Source organism: Ostrinia furnacalis, unplaced genomic scaffold, assembly GCF_004193835.3.
Source record: "Ostrinia furnacalis isolate ACB-3 unplaced genomic scaffold, ASM419383v2 OfSCF2702, whole genome shotgun sequence".
Classification (NCBI taxonomy): Eukaryota; Metazoa; Arthropoda; class Insecta; order Lepidoptera; family Crambidae; genus Ostrinia; species Ostrinia furnacalis.
The window spans coordinates 147,416-168,124 of NW_021132941.1; the positions used below are offsets into that span (position 1 = coordinate 147,416).

The 20,709-nt window shown below is 39.4% G+C and overlaps 1 protein-coding gene across 2 annotated transcripts in view; it reads right to left on the bottom strand.

Moving 5' to 3' along the window:
• ABCD (ATP binding cassette subfamily D) overlaps positions 1 to 20,709 on the bottom strand; it is a 92,493-nt gene that overhangs the window by 55,376 nt on the left and 16,408 nt on the right. Inside the window, exon 1 of one of the 2 annotated variants that reach the window (XM_028309307.1) lies at positions 10,909 to 11,050. The exons of the other annotated variant lie outside the window; for it this stretch is intronic. The gene's annotated coding sequence lies outside the window, so the exon portion shown is untranslated. Of the gene's footprint in view, positions 1 to 10,908; positions 11,051 to 20,709 lie in introns of those variants that run through there. 2 annotated transcript variants of the gene reach the window in all.

The following is a 20,709-nucleotide window of genomic DNA, read 5'->3' on the forward strand; positions in this document are numbered from 1 at the left end:
AAGCTAACGAGATGCTAAATTAGCAAACGGTTATTATTTGTAAATAGTTTAATTATAAATAATACTTTAAAAGATCAATTTTATGAGAAATTGCTTTATTAAATATTTACCCTCAATTTTCATATGCAATTATTTTTATTTATTTTATGTAATTGACAAGCTTTGTATAAGAAGCAATAGAAAAATGGAATACTTAAGTATTTGTTTTACACAAACAATGTGAAAAAAAGGTTTTTCTATAAGATTTTATCATTCAAGTCACCTTTATTGTCACCTTAGTAACACTTTGGCATTTCTGAATATGTCATAAATATTTTATCCTAACAGCAGAAGGTACAAAAGAATTTTGACAGCGTGTGCTAAAGTTAAGCGCCATGGCTTTGTACGAGTATTCCGACGAGATTCGAATTTGATTAGCCATTTAGCATGCCGTGTGCTTACACGATTAATTGTCTGTCATTTGACAGAAACGTCGAAGACAAATGTGAATATTAAATTATACCAGGATAAAGGATAAATCTTGATAGTCTAGCGTCTAAAGAATATGTTAGCATCTGATCACTAATGCCCGAAATTAAAATAGGACTGGTAAATCAATCAATCAATCAATCAAATCAATCAATCAAAATATATTTATTCAGTTTAGACCACAAGTGGCACTTATGAACGTCAATAGAAAATAATAAAAAAAAAAGAAAAGGTAGCCCTTATGGGGCACTTTACATGTCTCCTTATCTTTTGGGCCCTACCAGCGCTTCGAGACAAACATATGGCAAGTGCTGAGAAGAAACGCCGGAACAAACTCAGTCACCACTTATTGCCAGGAATTATCTAACGGTAAGAATAGTCAAATTTAAGTACATCAAATATGTGCAGACTGAACTGACCACGCATCCTTGTCATCAATATAGTCTCGAACCTTGTAGTACCCTTTGGACATAAGGGTATTTTTTATATGTATCTTAAATTTGTTTATTGGCAATTCGACAAGGTTGTGTGGTATTTTGTTAAATATGGTAATACATTTCCCCAAGAATGAATTACCTATCTTATGCAACCTAAATGATGGAACAGCAAGTTTATTCTTATGTTTCGTGTTAAATGAGTGGACGTCACTTTTCTTAGTAAATAAATGTATATGTTTACGGACATACATAATGTTATCAAATATGTATTGCGAATGCAAAGTAAGTTATGGTTTGCCTGATGTTTATGGATACAGACATAAATTGCGCAACACATTCAGTACTACCTATTGAGCTTAAATATGTAAATAGAAATCCATTTGCTCTTAAACCAGCTTAGCCCGAATGACCCTTTGTAAGGTGACTTAACTTGGTTTCTTTGTTATTTACGTCAAAAATCTAGACAAAAGACGTAAGTACTATTGTTTAGGGGTCACTTGTGGCATCCATTATGGTAATTAAATCATCTAATAGTGTAACGTTAAAATGGAAAAACATGGACTGAAGCGCAAACTTTACTATCACTAGCTTAATTTTTTTTAAGAACCTATTAATTCAAAAATGTATGTACTTCAATCTAGTCGCTTTTAGTCAGGCCACGTCCCTATCAAATTCATCACTGGTTCACATTTTTCTTTTTATTAATTTAAGATTTACTCTAATCCACAGAACTCGCTCTCAGTCAGGCCGCGTCCCTTTACGCGAGCCGCGAAGGTTCATCTTTGTTTACCCCTGCAAATGGGCGATGACGAAAACGGTCGCGTACCTGCGCTGTCCACGCATTCCAGTTGCTCACAAAATAAGTGTGACTAGCTTTTTCCCGCGACTTTGCTCGCTTTAAAGTTTTCCCCATATGGGGATGAAATGGACCCCTGCTGCACTACCTTCATCATCATCATTTTAGCCATAGGACGTCCACTACTGAACATAGGCCTCCCCCAATGTTTTCCATGTTGATCGATTGGTAGCGGCCTGCGTCCAGCGCTTCCCTGCTACCTTTATGATGTCATCGGTCCACCTTGTGGGTGGACGTCTCTCGCTGCGTTTTCCGGTACGCGGCCTCCATTCCAGAACCTTGCTGCCCCATCGGCCGTCAGTTCTGCGTACTATGTGCATTCCTTTATTGGGTGGATTTAGGGAAAATCCTTTCTTAGCAGATGCCTATGTCATAACTACCTACATAATATCTGCTTGCCAAATTTTAGCGCAATGCGTTCAGTAGCTAGAACTGTGTGTTGATAGATCAGTCAGTAACGATTGCCTTTTATATAAATACAGATTTATACCTTGATTTTTTAGAATCCAGCAGAGATGTAAACTAGAGATGAAACGGATATCCGGCAACTATCCGGTAGGCCGGATATCCGGCCTAAATTTACTATCCGGCCGGATACCGGATAGTAGCTCACTATCCGGCCGGATACCGGATATTAAAAAAACTACGAAAATTCCTATAATAAAATGAAACACATTAATCTTTGAGTCAAATATCAATATAGTGGCTTATAATAATGACGGTTTTTATCTAAAGTCCAAAAAGTTACAAAAAAGCCATATTAAGGCCTTTCAAAAAACTAATTTCTTTTCTGGGCTATTCACTCTAATGACGAATACATAAATAGTAAATATATTTTAATTCCCATTTATTGTCCTAAAGCAGTGGTAGAGTTAATACTTGGACGTGTAAAAGTGCTTTTTTAAGCCTATTTACAGAAATAAATGAGTTTTAATGAGTTTTTAGTTTTTTAATGTCGAAATATTGCCAAATAAAATAGGCGATCTTTTTTTTCACTGATGGTCTGATGACATACAGGGTGACTTTGAAATCGTTGGCATCCTTTTAATATAAGACTACTCATGATACATGGTGCATTCCCCAAATACACTCAGCGGCACGGAATTTGGCCCAAGCCTAAACAACCAGATATGAGGCCAAATAGGTGTTGTATGCCTAAGTTTCGTGTGACATGTTAACAGAACATTTGTTTTTGTTAATTTAAGAGGCTAGATTCATAAAAAAATGCTTCTGTTTAACTTTTGTGACTCTAGAAACGCATTTCGTTGTTGTAGCGCAAAGAGTACGGGTAAAGTTTAAATTCGATATTAAATGTTTTAAGGGTTGGGCGTTTTGTTTCTTGTTTTTAAATTAATCTTAGGGTTATTCTCGTCTCCATAATTTAAGAATAATGCCCATTATTCAAATATTGAAATTTTAATTCATTTGATATGACTCATATTTGGGGAATCATGAGTAGTCTTATTTTAAAAAGAATGCCAACGATTTCAAAGTCACCCTGTATAATGCAGTTCATTCAGATTACGCAGCAAGTGTACTTATTGAATTTTCGCTATTCAATCACATACTCACGATGGCAACCGAAATCGCCCGAATTGATCTGCCCCTTAGACGAGTGGCAAAATCTGACATTCTATTCGAACGAATTCGATTTTCGAAAAGTGTGACTTGTCTAGTCTACTAGACCTACTGATCGCGTTCGAAGCACCTGTGCAGCACTAAACTCGTTACGACATGCAACATGACAATGGGACAACTATCCGGCCGCCGGATATCCGGCTATCCGGCCTAGCAGCTCGCCGGATATCCGGTATCCGGTATCCGGCCAAACAACTATCCGTTTCATCTCTAATGTAAACAAACACTTTCATACACAATTACACCATAATCACTTACGTGTTCATAATATCATACACATTATTTAACAAGCCCATGAAACCAACTTTATTTTCACGTTTATACAAGTTTGAAATCAATCTTTGAAACAAATTATTTTAGCAAAATACGTGGANTAACCCATAACCCACTTTGAGTGGGCGATGACGGGCTGGCAGGACGTTTGCCCCGGCCTATTCTTTGGAGATACTTCTCTAATCAGCCAGCTCAGCTGACTCGGCATAGAACAGATTGTAACCTGCTATGACGAACCAAGGGTCCTATTTCACCAGGGCCACGAGAAGACCGTCGGGATTTGGTAAGAAAGTCAGGGTTTTCTTGCAGAGAGAGTCCCACAACAGGGGAAACATTACAGGAACATCACCACTAACCACGTGTAGGGACACAGGCTGGCGGAGCGTCAAGTCACTGCTATTCATGGAGCACTGTTCCTCCACGCATGACTCCACATAGGACTGGACCACTAGGGGGCGACATTGCAGGAACATTATCACTCACCAAGGGTAGGGACACAAGGCTGCAGAACGCCAAGTCAAGCAGACGCCCTGCTGCCGGCACGCGTCAGCGTATCGTGCTAGAGTGGCGCACACGTCGTTATATTCATGGAGCATTATTCTTCTACGCACAACTTCACATAGGACTGAGTCATTAGGGGGCGACATTGCAGGAACATCATCACTCACCAAGTGTAGGGACACAGGCTGGCAGAACGCCAAGTCAAGCAGACGCCTTGCTGCCGGCACGCGTCAGCGTATCGTGCTAGAATCGCGCACACATCGCTGTTGTTCATGGAGCACTGTTCCTCCACGCATGACTCTACATAGGACTGGACCACTAGGGGGCGACATTGCAGGAACATTATCACTCACCAAGTGTAGGGACACAGGCTAGCAGAACGCCAAGTCAAGCAGACGCCTTGCTGCCGGCACGCGTCAGCGTATCGTGCTAGAATCGCGCACACATCGCTGTTGTTCATGGAGCACTGTTCCTCCACGCATGACTCTACATAGGACTGGACCACTAGGGGGCGACATTGCAGGAAAATTATCACTCACCAAGTGTAGGGACACAGGCTAGCAGAACGCCAAGTCAAGCAGACGCCTTGCTGTCGGCACGCGTCAGCGTATCGTGCTAGAGTCGCGCACACGTCGCTGTTGTTCATGGAGCACTGTTCTTCCACAATGACTCTACATAGGACTGGACCACTAGGGGGCGACATTGCAGGAACATTATCACTTACCAAGGGTAGGGACACAGGGCTGCAGAACGCCAAGTCAAGCAGACGCCCTGCTGCCGGCACGCGTCGGCGTATCGTGCTAGAGTCGCGCACACGTCGCTGTTGTTCATGGAGCACTGTTCCTCCACGCACGACTCCACATAGGACTGAGTCATTAGGGGCGGCATTGCAGTAACATTATCACTTACCAAGTGTAGGGACACAGGCTGGCAGAACGCCAAGTCAAGCAGACGCCTTGCTGCCGGCACACGTCCGCGTATCGTGCTAGAGTCGCGCACACGNTTTTGTATTTAAAAAAAGTGGTAAGCTAAATTATGCTTGTGTTACGAGTGGGCTCACCACAATAGTTGAGCGGCGGTGGGATTCGAACCCGCGTTCCTCGGATCTCGAGTCGGCCAGTCCGACCCATTCACTGTTCGGCTTCTGGCTCGGTATTATTTCCATAACAACACGTCTGTGATACGAGATATGATACGTTGCGCCAGCGCAGCCTTGGCGCGGCCTCCGGACATAAGCAGCAATATGCATTTTCGTAACGAAATATCCGAATATTTCGACACATACTGGTCCCGTTAATCTTGAAATATAATTAGTAGTTGATACTACAGACGAGGCAGAAGTATTTGGTTCAAAAAAGTCATTTCTTGATCTAAAAACTCTTTGATCGAATTATGATCTCGTAAATAATGACTTTTTTCACAATCCGATAGTAAAAGGCGTTCTAGAACGTAGAAACGTAGTTGGCCAGTTGACATAAATGGTTTGGTGATGCACTAATAGTAGTTCAACGGCAGTCAAGAGGTTAAGAAACGAAAACGTTAGAGAAGTTAACCACTAATGACGAACCTTTGTGTGGGATGGAGAAAACAAACGACATCTTCGTGAAGAAAGTTTTAATCGATAAGTAAAAACAAGCATTCAATTTGATAATTGAATAATATTCTAATAGACTAAATTCAAATATTCACAACATTGACACATCGTGGTAAGTGTAATTTATTAATATTCGGTAAGTTATTACTTATTAATTTATTAATATTCGGGTTAACCTCTCCGTAACCCTAATACAAATTACTGATGAAGACTTACCACGAATATAATAAAACAAATCATGAATATTCATTAATTATTAATAATGCAAGATTATTAATATTTAATGAAATTAATTATTTAATGAAGAATTTAAATTTGAAAGAACACATGTTTAGAAAATCTCTAAAAATAATAGGTATTATTTTAATTAATTTCGGACCGGTATTTTCAAAATACAAATTATAGTAATATCAAATAATAACTAGTTTCTGATACTAGTAATAATATGTAGTAGAATGACTACTGTCTGGACGTGAAATAAAATCAAGCAAAGTTTATAAGTTCATATTATTATCATATTCTATTTGTGTAAAAACTAGTTTAATCTAGTATATTCGAGAAACTAAATTCTCTTATTTAATTATTAAAATAACCCAGAAAAGTTGGTTTATTTGTAGCTTACAACCATTTAGATAAAGAGCAAGCAGTCCATAAAAATAATAAGATCAACGAATGTTTTCATAAATAAACAATAATCAAGGTTTATTATAATTTTCAAATCAAGCTTTAGTTAAAGGAAAGGCTCTAACGATGAAACGAAGCTCAAATTCTAATTAATTTAAACTTAAGTCTAAATTCAATCCTTTATTGGTTTCTAAATTGGAACCTGCCACGTGATTGATGCAGTTGAGCACGGGCCTAGAGTAGGGTTACCAGGTCCAAAAACACTATGCCTAACATCCTGATGCGTGCGCTCATTATTCTGTAGCTCGACTTTCGCCTGGCGCGGTAGCCACATAAAAAGTCTAACAAAAGCCGGACAGGCCGGACAAGCCAATATTTGGCCGGACAATTCCGTAAAAAGCCAAACATGTCCGGCTAAAGCCGGACACCTGGCAACCCTAGCCTAGAGTCAATATTCCATTCGTCGTCTTGACCTTCACGTTCACGACAAACCATACTTTATTTCGCCCGAATCTTTATAAATAGCTATAGCTAGGAAGCGGTGGGCTGTCAAACTGCCAAAACGAGTCGCAATCAACTTTCTCCGATGGTAGAAAGCGCAGGCAGACTGCCGGCTAATCATAAGTGTTTGTTTAGAGGGGGTCTAGTTCACGAGAAAGTCTTCTATGGGACCCACTAAAACCATGGGCTTTTAGCCATCTAGGAACACCTTTGAAATCCGTGAGGTTCAGTTGGCCTAGTGCATAATCATAATTTTGAAATTGGCAAAAACTAAGTGAAAAATGGGCAAGGATCATAGTACGTAGAACCGACGACCAATGGAGTAGCAAGGTCTGGAGTGGAGGCCGCGTACCCGAAAACGCAGCGTGATACGTCTACCCACAAGGTGGACCGACAACATCGTAAAAGTAGCAGGAAGGCGCTGGACGCAGGCCGCTACCAACCTGGCAACATGAAAAGCACTAGGGGAGGCCTATGTTCAGCAGTGGACGTCCTATGGCTGAGATGATGATGATGAGGTGAAAAATATTTTTGCCATTATGTTATGATATTCAGTTTCACAAAAATAATCATTCAATCTCCACTGCAGGAGGACAACTCTTACTCTCTATTTTACCAGAAGCAAATGGAGGATTTGACCTGGTACCCTCCCCTCACTGGCCAGACGAGTTAGTCCTTGGGGTGGCGAGTATAGCCAAGTTGTTTAAAATGTCTAAAACCCCCTACCGTTTTCCAGTAACGTTCAATGGACCGATATGTTATTAAACTATTCTAACTGACCCAAATTGTCTAATACATGAACATTGTTTTTGTTTTATCGCTAAAGCTATCTAAGGTCACCTGACACTCGATTATTTACGCATTAGACTTTACTGTGGTCCTTCACACAGCGGAGAGCGGAGCGGAGTGAGCGAGCGGACCACGATACCCATCTTTACACAATTCATAACCGAATTGATAGATTTATGCCATTGGAAATGGTCATATTTCCAATAGGAAATTAAATAGGTGAATACACCTATTTAATAATCATCACGTTACGTAAGGAGGATCTATAGGGCTCCAAGAAGCGTCTTGGAGCGCCCCAAAGCGCGATCTCTCTTCATCCAGTTAAGTCAGTGACAAGCAAAACTATGTCTTCGCTATGAAGAAAAGCATTATTATGTTTCGGCAGTTAAATGTAAATAAATAGCCAATTCCTCTTTGACTAAGGATTCCGGGTGAAACTCGCTTCCTCCCCCGGCATGTACGGCTAGCACGAAAAACTTTCGAGTCGAATCGTTTGCGTATTCGAATCGCCATTAAAAGATTTAGTACGTAAACTACAACAGCGCCCTTTTGAACGTGTCGTAAAGTGAACTTAGTATGAGAAATTGTTGCAAGAAACTTATTTTGAGAATCAAAATTGTCACGTTATCGTTTAATTCGTAGGTTGAGTATCGAATTTTGTCGAATATGCAAGCGATTCGAAGACGAAAGTTGTTCATGCTAGAGGTACTGATCATCGCTTTCCATCAGGTGAGATGCAAGCTAAGAAGGTAAATACACTGTCGTTAAGTTAAACACAAGCTGACCTTCCCGCTGCAAATGAGACCGTAGCCCCACCAACCAACGACAATCAATTTTATTAAATTGTCCACAACAAATCGCTTGAGTTGTTAATAACTTTCCAAGTAAATTGTTTTTGTTTTCAATAATGTGGTTGATGACGCGTGTCAATACTGTGGCGAAGGAAAAACTGATTTTGAAGAATATGAAATCGAAATAAAAAAATCTTTCAAGATTCTGATTGAACAAGAAGACCCTATGTATAAAACAGTAAAAATGCGACTACCGACTACCGAATCGATCTCGACAGCAAGTTTAACATTGTCAAAGCCCTTTCTAGACAAAGCAACATTCGTGGTTTTAATTAGAAATACGACAATACCTATTACCAATTTAAACTTGACGTTACTATGTGATTTTTTACTGCATTGTAAAGAAAATATAAAATACAGAAGCTTTGTACGATTTTGTCTGCACTCCAACATGACAAACAAATGAGAAATTCGACAGAAATTAACATTAATTATCTTAATCTTAACATACGTATTCGCCAAATATTTAATCCGTCTCCAGCGATAATGATAACATATCAGAAGTAATAATTAATTAGACTCTATGTTAATTAACAGATATTTTTACCTAGATTAATAAAATTATTATTGTAAGAATTTAATTCAAGGCTAAAAATGTGATAATATTTTATTTTACCTACTTGTAATTATTACGCAGGGGTGTTGTCATATCTCGTATTAATGATAGTACAATATCATTGTAATTAATCAAATCTATGTATTTACTTAATAATAAGCGCCAGATATTTTTCCAAGCTATTGTTGAGAAGTTATTCTTGTTGATGGTATGCATCAGTTAGCAATTGTCATATAGATTTACGCCCTTATTCACAAACGATGCTCGCTTAAGTGAAGCAGCAAATCAAATGCACAGCGTTGAATAGAGCTCTGTGATTGGTTCCGTGTGTCACCCTGTGCGTCCTCGCGCAATGTGCGACTTCATAGTAATGTTTGTGAATACGTGAAAATATTAATAACAATGTCAACAGCATTGGTAAGATAGCCAGTTCCTCCGTGGTTGAGGATTCCGGGTGAAGCTCTCTTCCACCTTCGGCCTGATCATCACTTTTCACACAGTAACACAGTCCTTGTGTCGGATGCGGACAAAATCGGCCCTAAGAAGTTGATGTAGTAACTGTTGAGTTGAGAAAATTAGAAAGTAAATATCCTTGTCCTAAATATAACAAGAAAGACATTTTACACAGCGCCATACAGTCCAAAAGTAACCAAGTACTATGGATAACAGATACTTGATCTAGCTATAGTACTTATTATAGCGCCCCTGAATTATCAGGATTTGAAAATTCTCCGCCATCTCTCCATTTGCCTCTAGTATTGCAAAATTGCCTGATATCTATCCAGTAGGTATTTACGATCGTCCTCCTGTTGCGAAGACTAACTGAACTGACGATGATGATGACGTTGATGATAATGAAGATGTTTCATCCATACCATTAGCATAAACAAGGGCAGTTACTGGTGTTATCTGCTGTAATAAAAACGTATTCCGCAGTACTGATTTGAACGCAAACTTCATTATCTAATAGATAAGACCTGGTCAATATTGCCCCATAGACTGTGCTAAACAACTTATTGTCCACAACGTATTGTCTAGTCTAGCTATGCAGATTTATTTTTGGACGGCTGACTCATATGAAGGAAATAAGCGGATAGTGATTTTTTTATCCACATTTATATTTAAGGCTTGATTATAGGAGAATGCTGATGGTCATGAACTCAAAAGGATCGATTAAAATGACTTTTTGTAAGTAGGCAAATTTCATCAGGGACTATTTATTGGATAGAAAGAGATTTTGTTCGTTCTGCGAATTGACTTTTTTTGATAATGTTAAAAGTCTATGATCTTTTGCTCGACCTCGCAAACTTTTTTGGCAAACTTTTTCAGTGTTTACAAAAACACGATCTTTTTTCTAGAATAACATGACTAAAATGACAAGGGTATTGATACAAACTCCGCTTTTTTAAAATAACAAAAGAGATTCAAAAGCAGAAATTCATAGACAATTTAGATAAAGTCCTTCATCAGAAATGTTCGGGGAATCCTAAAATTAAAGGAAACACGACAAACAATGTTGTTTGTTGCACATACATATTATTTAACGATGTAGGCATAATTCTTCAAACAAAGCCGTATGGAAGATTTAACACCAACCGCTGTAAAAACCTATTGTTCCCCTTTTGACAGCTTAGAATGTAAACATCGCCTTTGAATGGCACCATGAATATTGATATTTTCAATTGTAGTTATTAATTAAAGTTAACCCATTGCAGTCTCTATTGTCTTTCAGACTTGTTACTAACTGAGTCAACAGCATTCTCAATAATTTGTTTTTCGACGATTAACTGACTGAACTGAATTTTAAATTGGAAACTTACCGAAAACAGAATCCGAATAAAAATGGCACAACACTGATCACTATCACATCCACAGAATCGAGTCTCGAATCGTCGATGATCGGTGGCGAGAGCGAGTGACGTGACGTGCGTTCTCGCTGGCGACTTGACCACAACTGATATCTCGATTCTCGAATCGTTCGAATCAGTTTACGAGGCCAACATCTGATTGAAGGCCGGTTCACACGAGACGTGTTCGAAGTTGGAATTGAAAATGTTTAATCACGAGCCGTGTAAATCACGCGAGGACTGCCAAATTTGGTGGCATCAGCCGATTGGAAAACCAGTTTATCATCAGCTTTGTTTGAGATCTCAATTATTCCTACCCAGAAGATTCTGTTAGCATAATTCCGATACGTAAGTTGGATGGAACCACAATGACTTATATGTAATTTTTTTGCTATGTGAATAAATGAAAATTAATAAAAAACGTACAAAAGGATCCAAAAAATACTTACATAATGAAGTAAAAATTGGAAATTACCACACAAAGGACCGTAGAAAATAAAAAAACTGCTTAAAGTAAAGATATACCTCTGAAAATTGCAACATGTTCAAGAATTTCACCAAAACTTTTACAATCTCAAGGCTTCAATGATTTGCAATGTGAGCATATATTAGCAAATAAGTAAACGTTAACCCTGATCAAAAGTAATGTAATCGTATGCCCAAATAATGTACACTTTGTATCTAAGTTACAAATTGGAACGACTTACGAAAGGACGACCCTGGACTATTGTGGGAAACCCATACGCAACAACAATACTTGTTGTTTACTAAATTATTTACTATTTAGGTTACCAGCTCTGGTTGAAGCTGTTAAGCTCGATGCTACGAGAAGAAGACAGGGTAAAATGAAGGGTATTGTGGGAGGCCTATGTCCAGCAGTGGACTGCTATTCCATTGCTATTTAAACAAAAGAAAACCCTAAATAATACGCTTTATCAGAGTCTTATCGGACCCGGATGTCGAAGGTTATCAGCTGAAGTTATTAAAATTACGTATCTACTAATTACGATTTTATTTCCAAACTGTCCTAGTATCTGATAAATGGTTGATTGTGATTTGCTGAATTCAATGTATTTTTTTATCCACAACGAGGAAACTCTTGGCCTGCATCTCCAAGGTAGGAGCTAACTTCACCCGGAATCCTCAACCACAGAGGAAACCGAACAGGAAAATCTGCCCCCACTGTTAATCAAGCCCGGGACCTCTGTGTCTAAAGCCGGTGGTGGTCTTAAATCTAAGTGTAGGATGCCAATACACCGACTCGATGGACCAACTGCCTGGAACTATCAAGAAGACGAAGTAACTGTCTAGAAGATATCAGGCAGCGGCTGGATTAGAAAAGCACCTGGATGAAGATTTATAAACCATAGGCAAGTATTATTTAATAAAAATTCAGTAGCTTTAATGAGTAAGTGTAAATCATTACCACTTATTTTACTTGTAACTCTGTTAACAATGGCGTAAAGCGGATGAGCTCATGAGGAGGTAACTGTGCGTGCTGTAACAAAATCAAATCTATTACAACTGCTTAAAATACAACATTGTTTAGCTTGAAATGCTGGTGTACGTACAAGACTATGTCAAGCGACTGGTGACTAATTAACTTCGTGATAATTTTTGTTAAAGTAGGAAATGCAGTAGAAAGTTTAAGTGAGGTTAAAATGACAAGACTACAAAAGTTTCGTCGTTATAAATGAGTAGTTGCGCGAGAACTCTACACTCCTCCTAAGTTTTATTTGAAGATGCATAATAAGATCCCGGAAAATAGTTACATGATCTAATAAATTGATTAAATTAAGAGGAAATTAAGAGGAATCAATTACATAATGATGAAGTTTTCAAATTCCAACTCCGTTGAAAAAGGAACTACATTTAGCCCAGGCTTTCAATTTTAACAGTCAGACAGATTAGACGAATTTTTGGTCAAGTAGGCGAACAACCGATTTAATGCGAAATCTTTGGGGCAATTGCAGTTTTAAGAGCTCATTAAAAGTATGTCAATGATTTGGTGGAGTCAAAACTGTTGAACTACGAGTAATTAACTGAGCGCTAAGTACGCTTTAAAATAAATGTTGTACGTTAACCGAGTTTAGTATGTCGCATATATGACAGCTCATTAATCAAAGCACTTTATGCAGTTGAAATAAGTACTATTTTGCATCAAAAACTTTATTCAAATGTGCTGAATTTTTTTTACACTGTTGAGTCAGCATAACATCGTTGACACTGTTCTCGCGATAGAACGATGCCATTATACGTCCCACTGGAAGCCGTTAGAGAGAGGTGCTAAATACCTCATTAGCACCTAGCCTTAACAATAGCTGAGGTCTGTCCTCTCCCTGGCCTCGGAGACTCCAAATATGATGCGATCCGATTAAGGATGATGAGGATACTATGAAACATCTGCTTTGGGTATGATTGTGTGTAATTGGGACTTCCAATCTTCCAAAATCAGACTGGATATATCTACACTAATATTATAAAGAGGAAAGATTTGTATTTTTGTATCGTTCGTTCGTTTCAGCCAAATGACGTCCACTGCTGGACAAAGGCTTCCTCCAAGGTTTTCCACACTGCACGGTCTTGCGCTGCCCGCATCCAGGCTTTTCCCGCGACCTTTAGCAGATCGTCGGTCACCTAGTAGGAGGCCTACCCACGCTACGTCTTCCAGCCCGTGGTCGCCACTCAAGAACGGCCATCGTCTCTATGAGCGAGTATTTTTGTATGTAACGAATAAACTAAAAAAGTACTGGACCGATTTTAATAATTCTTTTTTCATTAGAAAGCTACATTATCCACGAGTAACATAGGCTACATTTTATTTTGGAAAAAAATATGTAGTCCACGCGGGCGAAGCCGCGGGCGGAAAGCTAGTGTAATTATAATTCGCAGAAACGATTTGCGATTTTTACGTCGCCAGTGATACGTCAGACTATATTTGAGTTGCAAATGGCACTTATTGCTAAATAACATGCCAGAGACCGAGATTTAGCATAGAATTTCAAATCAAGCGTCCAATTTCAAATGCCAATGCCGAGGTATCGGGAAGAATAAAAAAAAAACACGTTTGTGACAAAAATTTACCACGAATTCGAATTGTAAACTGCGCTGTGAAGATTCAATGAATTCTTTTTAATTATTGTCTCGCGAAAGCTAGCAAAGGCAATTTGACTTCGAGTATTGGTTAGTCATATTGACAATGTATGGTTTACGCAGATGTTTCACAGGAACCGCTTATCAGTGCCAGTAAATCTGCTCGTGCGCATCTTTGCGATCCTTTGTTATCGTAATATATACCTACACTCTACAATGTCCGTTCTTCCGTCATATTTTTAACCCAACTAAAAAATCTATGTGATAAAATTTTGGGTTGGTTCTACACTTTACAAAAAAAAGATGCATTAAATGAAAAATATTCTGGAGAAAAAGATGAAATATGCACTTAAAAATCTCTTTATTACATGGGGATTGTGTTTTAAAATAGCTATCTGTTATGTTGACTACTAAGAAAATTCCATTTGACACTGAAAAACCAATCAACAAAGAAAAAGAAGAAGACTACGATGTGAGTGACCGTCCAAATGTTACTGACTCGAAATAAACTGCAATCGACCGCATTCATAACAATATGCAGCTTCGTCAAAACAACAGCTGCAGTTCGTGACGAATGACAGCAATCACTTTATTTTTATTTTTTTAGGCACCTCACCACAAAAAAGGCATGATGACTCAATGGATTCGAAAACCACAAGGCGTTGCAATGTGCAATACAATTTTAGAACTGTAGGTAAGTATTTTATATGGACAATTTGTAATATTTTTTCCCAAATTATCAAGCATGTTGTTTTCATCTTAGACCTTGAACATAATATACTCGTACGTAACTAGAAATTTCCATAGTGTCCTTATTTGTTACGTTTCATCGTGACACACCAAAAACCATACAAACCGCTTCATAATTAGATAAATAAATGGACATTGTACTTTGATAGCACAATGTTCATTTGTTTATCTAGCGCGTTGCTGATTAAGTAATAACGCATATTGTTATTTGTATCAATTTTCATTTTAAGGACTTAGTAATAAATGAGATCATAATAATAATCAGAAACTGGCAAGAGCTCTATAAAACGTTTTTTCATTGGTTCGCCATCATTTATGGTTTAGATTTCATAGTAAAATTGTGTTTTTTTGAACGCAAGACACACAAATCTTTCTGTGGTTAAGCAAATTCATGGCAGAAGCTAGTTAAAGCCTCCATTATTTAAATGGTCTACTAAGTCGTACTACAGACTAACAACATCAGCAGAAGGGCATTGACAGAGAGCAAAAGTGTTTGCAATAACATTTCATAATGCACTGGGCCGAGAGGAATAGTGATGTGACGATAACATCGTATCGATAAAATGGACACGGATGTTTTTTTTTTTTTTTCAGCCAAATGACGTCCACTGCTGGACAAAGGCCTCCCCCAAGGTTTTCCACAATGAACGGTCCTGCGCTGCCCGCATCCAGGCTCTTCCCGCGACCTTTACCAGATCGTCGGTCCACCTAGTAGGAGGCCTGCCCACGCTACGTCTTCCAGCCCGTGGTCGCCACTCGAGAACTTTCCTGCCCCAACGGCCATCGTCTCTACGAGCTATGTGCCCCGCCCACTGCCACTTGATTTTAGCAATTCTGCGAGCTATGTCGGTTACTTTGGTTCTCCTGCGGATCTCCTCATTTCTGATTCGATCACGCAGGGAAACTCCGAGCATAGCCCGCTCCATCGCCCTTTGGGTGACCTTGAGCCTTCTTATGAGGCCCATAGTAAGCGACCACGTTTCGGATCCATATGTCAACACTGGCAACACACACTGCTCGAAGACTTTCGTCTTGAGACACTGCGGTATTTCGGACATGAGTATATGGCGAAGCTTCCCGAACGCTGCCCATCCGAGTTGGATTCGACGATTGACCTCTTTCTCGAAGTTGGACCTACCTAACTGGACTGTTTGTCCCAGGTATACATAATTGTCGACAACTTCGAGTGTAGAGTCTCCAACCTTCAGAGGAGTGGGTGCAACACGGACATTAGACATGATTTTTGTCTTGTCCATGTTCATTCTGAGGCCCACTTGTTGAGAGGCTCTACTGAGGCCATCGAGCATTGTGCCTAGATCCTCCAAGGTCTCAGCCATGACTACGATATCGTCCGCGAATCGAAGGTGGGTGATGTACTCGCCGTTGATATTTATGCCAAATCCGTTCCAGTCCAGAAGCTTGAAGACATCTTCCAGGGCGGTGGTAAACAGTTTTGGAGATATGACGTCTCCCTGTCTTACCCCTCGCTGCAACTGGATAGGTTTCGAATCCCGATCCTGGAGGCGGACCGACATTGTGGCGTTTTTGTACAAATCCCTCAACACTTCGATATATCGATAGTCAATTTGGCACCTTTGGAGAGACTGTAGCACTGCCCAGGTCTCGACCGAATCGAAGGCTTTCTCATAATCCACAAACGCCAGGCAAAGTGGTTGATTATACTCCTCGGTCTTCTGTATAATCTGCCTTAGCGTATGTATGTGGTCTATGGTACTAAAGCCTTTTCGGAAACCGGCTTGTTCGGGAGGCTGGAAGTCGTCGAGCCTGCGAGCGAGACGATTCGTAATGACTCTTGAAAACAGCTTGTAGACATGGCTCAGAAGTGAGATGGGTCTATAATTCTTCAATAAGGTTTTGTCACCTTTTTTGAAGAAGAGTACCACCACACTTCTGTGCCATGTCGTAGGCGTTTTTCCTTCGAGGATGACGGAATTGAACAGCTTCTGAAGAGCCCTTAGTACCGGCGTTCCGCCTGCCTTCAAAAGCTCAGCCGTGATTCCATCATCACCCGGTGCCTTGTTGTTCTTCAGCTGTTTGAGAGCCATTCTAATCTCGTACAGACTGACGTCCGGGATATCTTCGGTATAGTGTCGGGTCAGTCTAGCTCTTGGGTCTTCGGCTAGATTTGTGACAGGTGCGCGTACACTCGTGTATAATTGTCCGTAGAACTTCTCAACCTCTTCCAATATCTCCGGCCCCGACGAAATGGCTCTGGCATCCTCTGTCTTCAGCTTGGTCAGTTGACTTTGGCCAACAGACAGATCTCTTGCGAACACTTTAGAGCCTTTGTTTCGCTCAATCGCCTCTTTAATACGGTCTGTATTAAATTGGCGTAGGTCGCGAGTCAAAGACTTGGAGATCTGTCTGTTAAGGCGCCGATACTGAGCAGCATCTTCAGAGGACTGCAAAACCAAGTTCCGTCTCTCTTCCATGAGTTGATTGGTGAGGTCAGAGATCTTTTTGGTTCCTTTTGAACGACGGGTTTTAAAGAACTTAGACCCAGTCGTTTGGACAATTTCCACGAACCTGTCATTGTATTCGTCCACATTTTCGCAGTCTCCTAGGCATTCGAAACGATTTTGCAAAGCCTTTGAAATACATACCTTCTTCTCAAATAAAACACATAAAGACACAAATAAAGACACATCTTTTGGTCTTGTCATCATTGCATGCATTACTTGTTTGTGTAAAGATGTGTTGTTGGTAGATCTTTCTCAATAAATAAAATAATAAATAAATAAATTTTAAAACATTAAAGAGACACCTAAACATGAAGTGTCCCAGCTCTATTCAGCGGAACAAAAGCAAACGCGTCGCGCATTGCGCATGCGCATCTTAAGGATGCATTGACACAGCCTCTGTAGACAGTTGACACTTGCGTAACAGTCAGCAGTGAATCTTATAGAAATAACGTTTATGCTGTGTGCAAACATTTGCAGTGTTGCAAATTACGCCCTTTGGCTAATAGATGTCAATGCCTTTTGGGTAATGGAAAATGAAGACATAGTCATGTATTACGCCCGTATTCACAAACGATGCTTGCTTCAAATCGAACGCACAGCGTTGAATACGCGCACTGTGAGACCTCATAGTAATGTTTGTGAATACGGGCGTGTCTGTTCTGTTTTTATACGCCGTGTGGACAAGAGCAGAAATAACAGCCTTATGCTTTACGTGGATGTGGTAGGATGAGATTATGGGACAAATCTGAGAACATCAAGCCTCCCCAAGTTCCCAAACCATCTGGTTAGCATGGAGACTATGGAGAGTGAAGGCCATATCCTCCATTTGCCTCTGATAAATCAGAGAGCAGATAATTATGTTCGCGCAATGCGCTTACAACCTTTTTTCACCCCGCGCCGGACGTCACTATCGCCAATGCCTCCAAACAGGAAGTAAAGAACATCACTAGCGGCGTCGTCCGGCCATCTTTACTCGAGCGCGTAGCTCGTATTTTTCTACATATTTACCATTGTAAACGCAGCACATATGAAGATTAAACTAATCCTTATGTAAAAAAGGACTCTTATTTGAAATCCTAAACAGGTTATGCTCTTGCAGTATATGACCTGATGAATTGTCATCATCAGATGATTCTAGAGCTAGGTGCTATACCAGCTAATGTAATAGGTGAGTTTTTTGCTCTCTTTTAACGCTCCTTTTAACGCAGTCGGGAAAAAACCGTATCCATGTATGTATATCTTTACATTAAACAACTTCTTTCTTTAATCTATGATTAATCAACTCGGTCAGTGTAAAGTTCAGTCCAGTAGAGCCGGCGGAAATGATTTCCTAGAGACGTGCTTTACCAGTCGGGCGTGACACTGGCGGTCATGTGTACAGTGACCACACGATAGGGGACTAGATCAAAGTCAAAATTTCTTTATTTTATTTTAATAGTAGGTACTATCGCCAACAGTGTTAACTGCCCATTGAAAGTCATGTCATCTCGTTCTATCGCAAAGAATCGCCATTTGATTAGAGCGAGACCAAAAACGGAAATGGATAGTTAACAGTGTGGGCTTGTGTACTTACAAATCGCCAAATATTTAAAGAAAAAATAAAGACTAATGAAAAAAAAGTTTTGCTCTTAAGGAGACTTTACATGTCTCATAATCTTTTTGCCCTACCAGTTAAAATTATCCAGACTTAAAGGGGGTCTTATTTTCGATGAATAATTCATTGGGTCAGTTAGTTTTGAAAAACAAATCTTTCTCCGAATTTCCTCGAGTAGAATAGAAACTCGGTAAAAAAAATATATTTTGCTTAAAAATAAATATAGTTTCCAAAAAAATAACGCCAATTTCATATACAGGGTGTTAGGTAAATGGGTATATGAGCCGACACTAGCCCATGTTAACATGGTCATATAAATTATATGGTGAAGTCAGAAATTTGATATCATCATTTTAATTTTTTTAATTTTCATACAAAACAAGTTTTATAAAATCCGATTTGTATGAAAATTAAAATAATTAAAATGAAGATATCAATTTTCTGACTTCACCATACCATTTATATTATGACCATGTTAACATGGGCTAGTGTCGGCTCATATACCCATTTACCTAACACCCTGTATGTAATTTGTTACTCGACTGCCTTAGATCAGATAGGTATTGACAAGTGAGGTAAGTACAGAAAACTGCCAATATTAAAAGAAGATTGGGTTATTATAGGCATAAGCGATATATTCACTATTCGTGCCGATAGCCATGATTCATAATGTCATTAACACACGTGTTACTACAGCCTACACGAATAGAACATAAAAAACTGCGAAATCACGTGAGTAGTAATTTTGGCAAACTCAATACCTCATTTAAATGGTAATGAAGCCGAAAACGTGTTGGATCCAAAAACGCGGAAGGCTCGCGTCAATGACGTCATTTTATGGTTAAAAATAACCACGGTGAACAAAGAAAATCTAATGAAAAACCAATTAAGCAATGTCTTACGGATTTGTCATCATCACGTGCGGTAAAAAAATATTATTTTTAGATTTGTGTTTATTTTTAACTTTATCAGAGCTTGGAACCTTTCAGCCTTTGCAAAACAACGATCGTAAAATGAATATTATTATATCGATCAGTCTTTGCTGTATCTAGGTATAAATATAATATAATAATATCCTTCTAACTTAAGAAATAAGGCCTATAGTGAGAGGCCACGTTTCCGAGCCATAAGTTATCACTGGTAACACACATTGGTTATACACTCTAGTCTTCAGGCATTGAGGTAATTTGGACGAAAAGATTGCACAGTCAAAGACACAGACAAAGTTGCACAGCGTGCTATGGAGAGGGCTATGCTTGGTGTTTCTTTGCGAGATCGAATCAGAAATGAGGAGATCCGTAAACGAACCAAAGTCGCTGACATAGCCCGACGTATTAGCAAGCTGAAGTGGCAATGGGCAGGGCACATAGTACGCAGAACTGACGGCCGATGGGGCAGAAAGGTTCTGGAATGGAGGCCGCGTACCGGAAAACGCAGCGTGGGACGTCCACCTACAAGGTGGACCGACGACATCGTAAAGGTAGCAGGGAAGCGCTGGACGCAGGCCGCTACCAATCGATCAACATGGAAAGCATTGGGGGAGGCCTATGTTCAGCAGTGGACGTCCTGTGGCTGAAATGATGATGATGATGATGATGATGAACTTAAGAAATAACGAGATATCTATTAAAACTGCATCACTAACTTCGTCATTACCTTGCTCTTTTCTTCTAAATAAATCTCTATCGCTCAATCTCTATGGCAAAACTTATCCAAATTAATGCAGCTTTTTCAGCTACAAAAATACACACTTTTGTTGCTGTTTTCAGGATAATAACAAAAATTGCGCAGTTCCTTTGTCGATAACTGTAATCTAATCAAATAAATCTGTGTAGTTAATTTACAAATAATTAC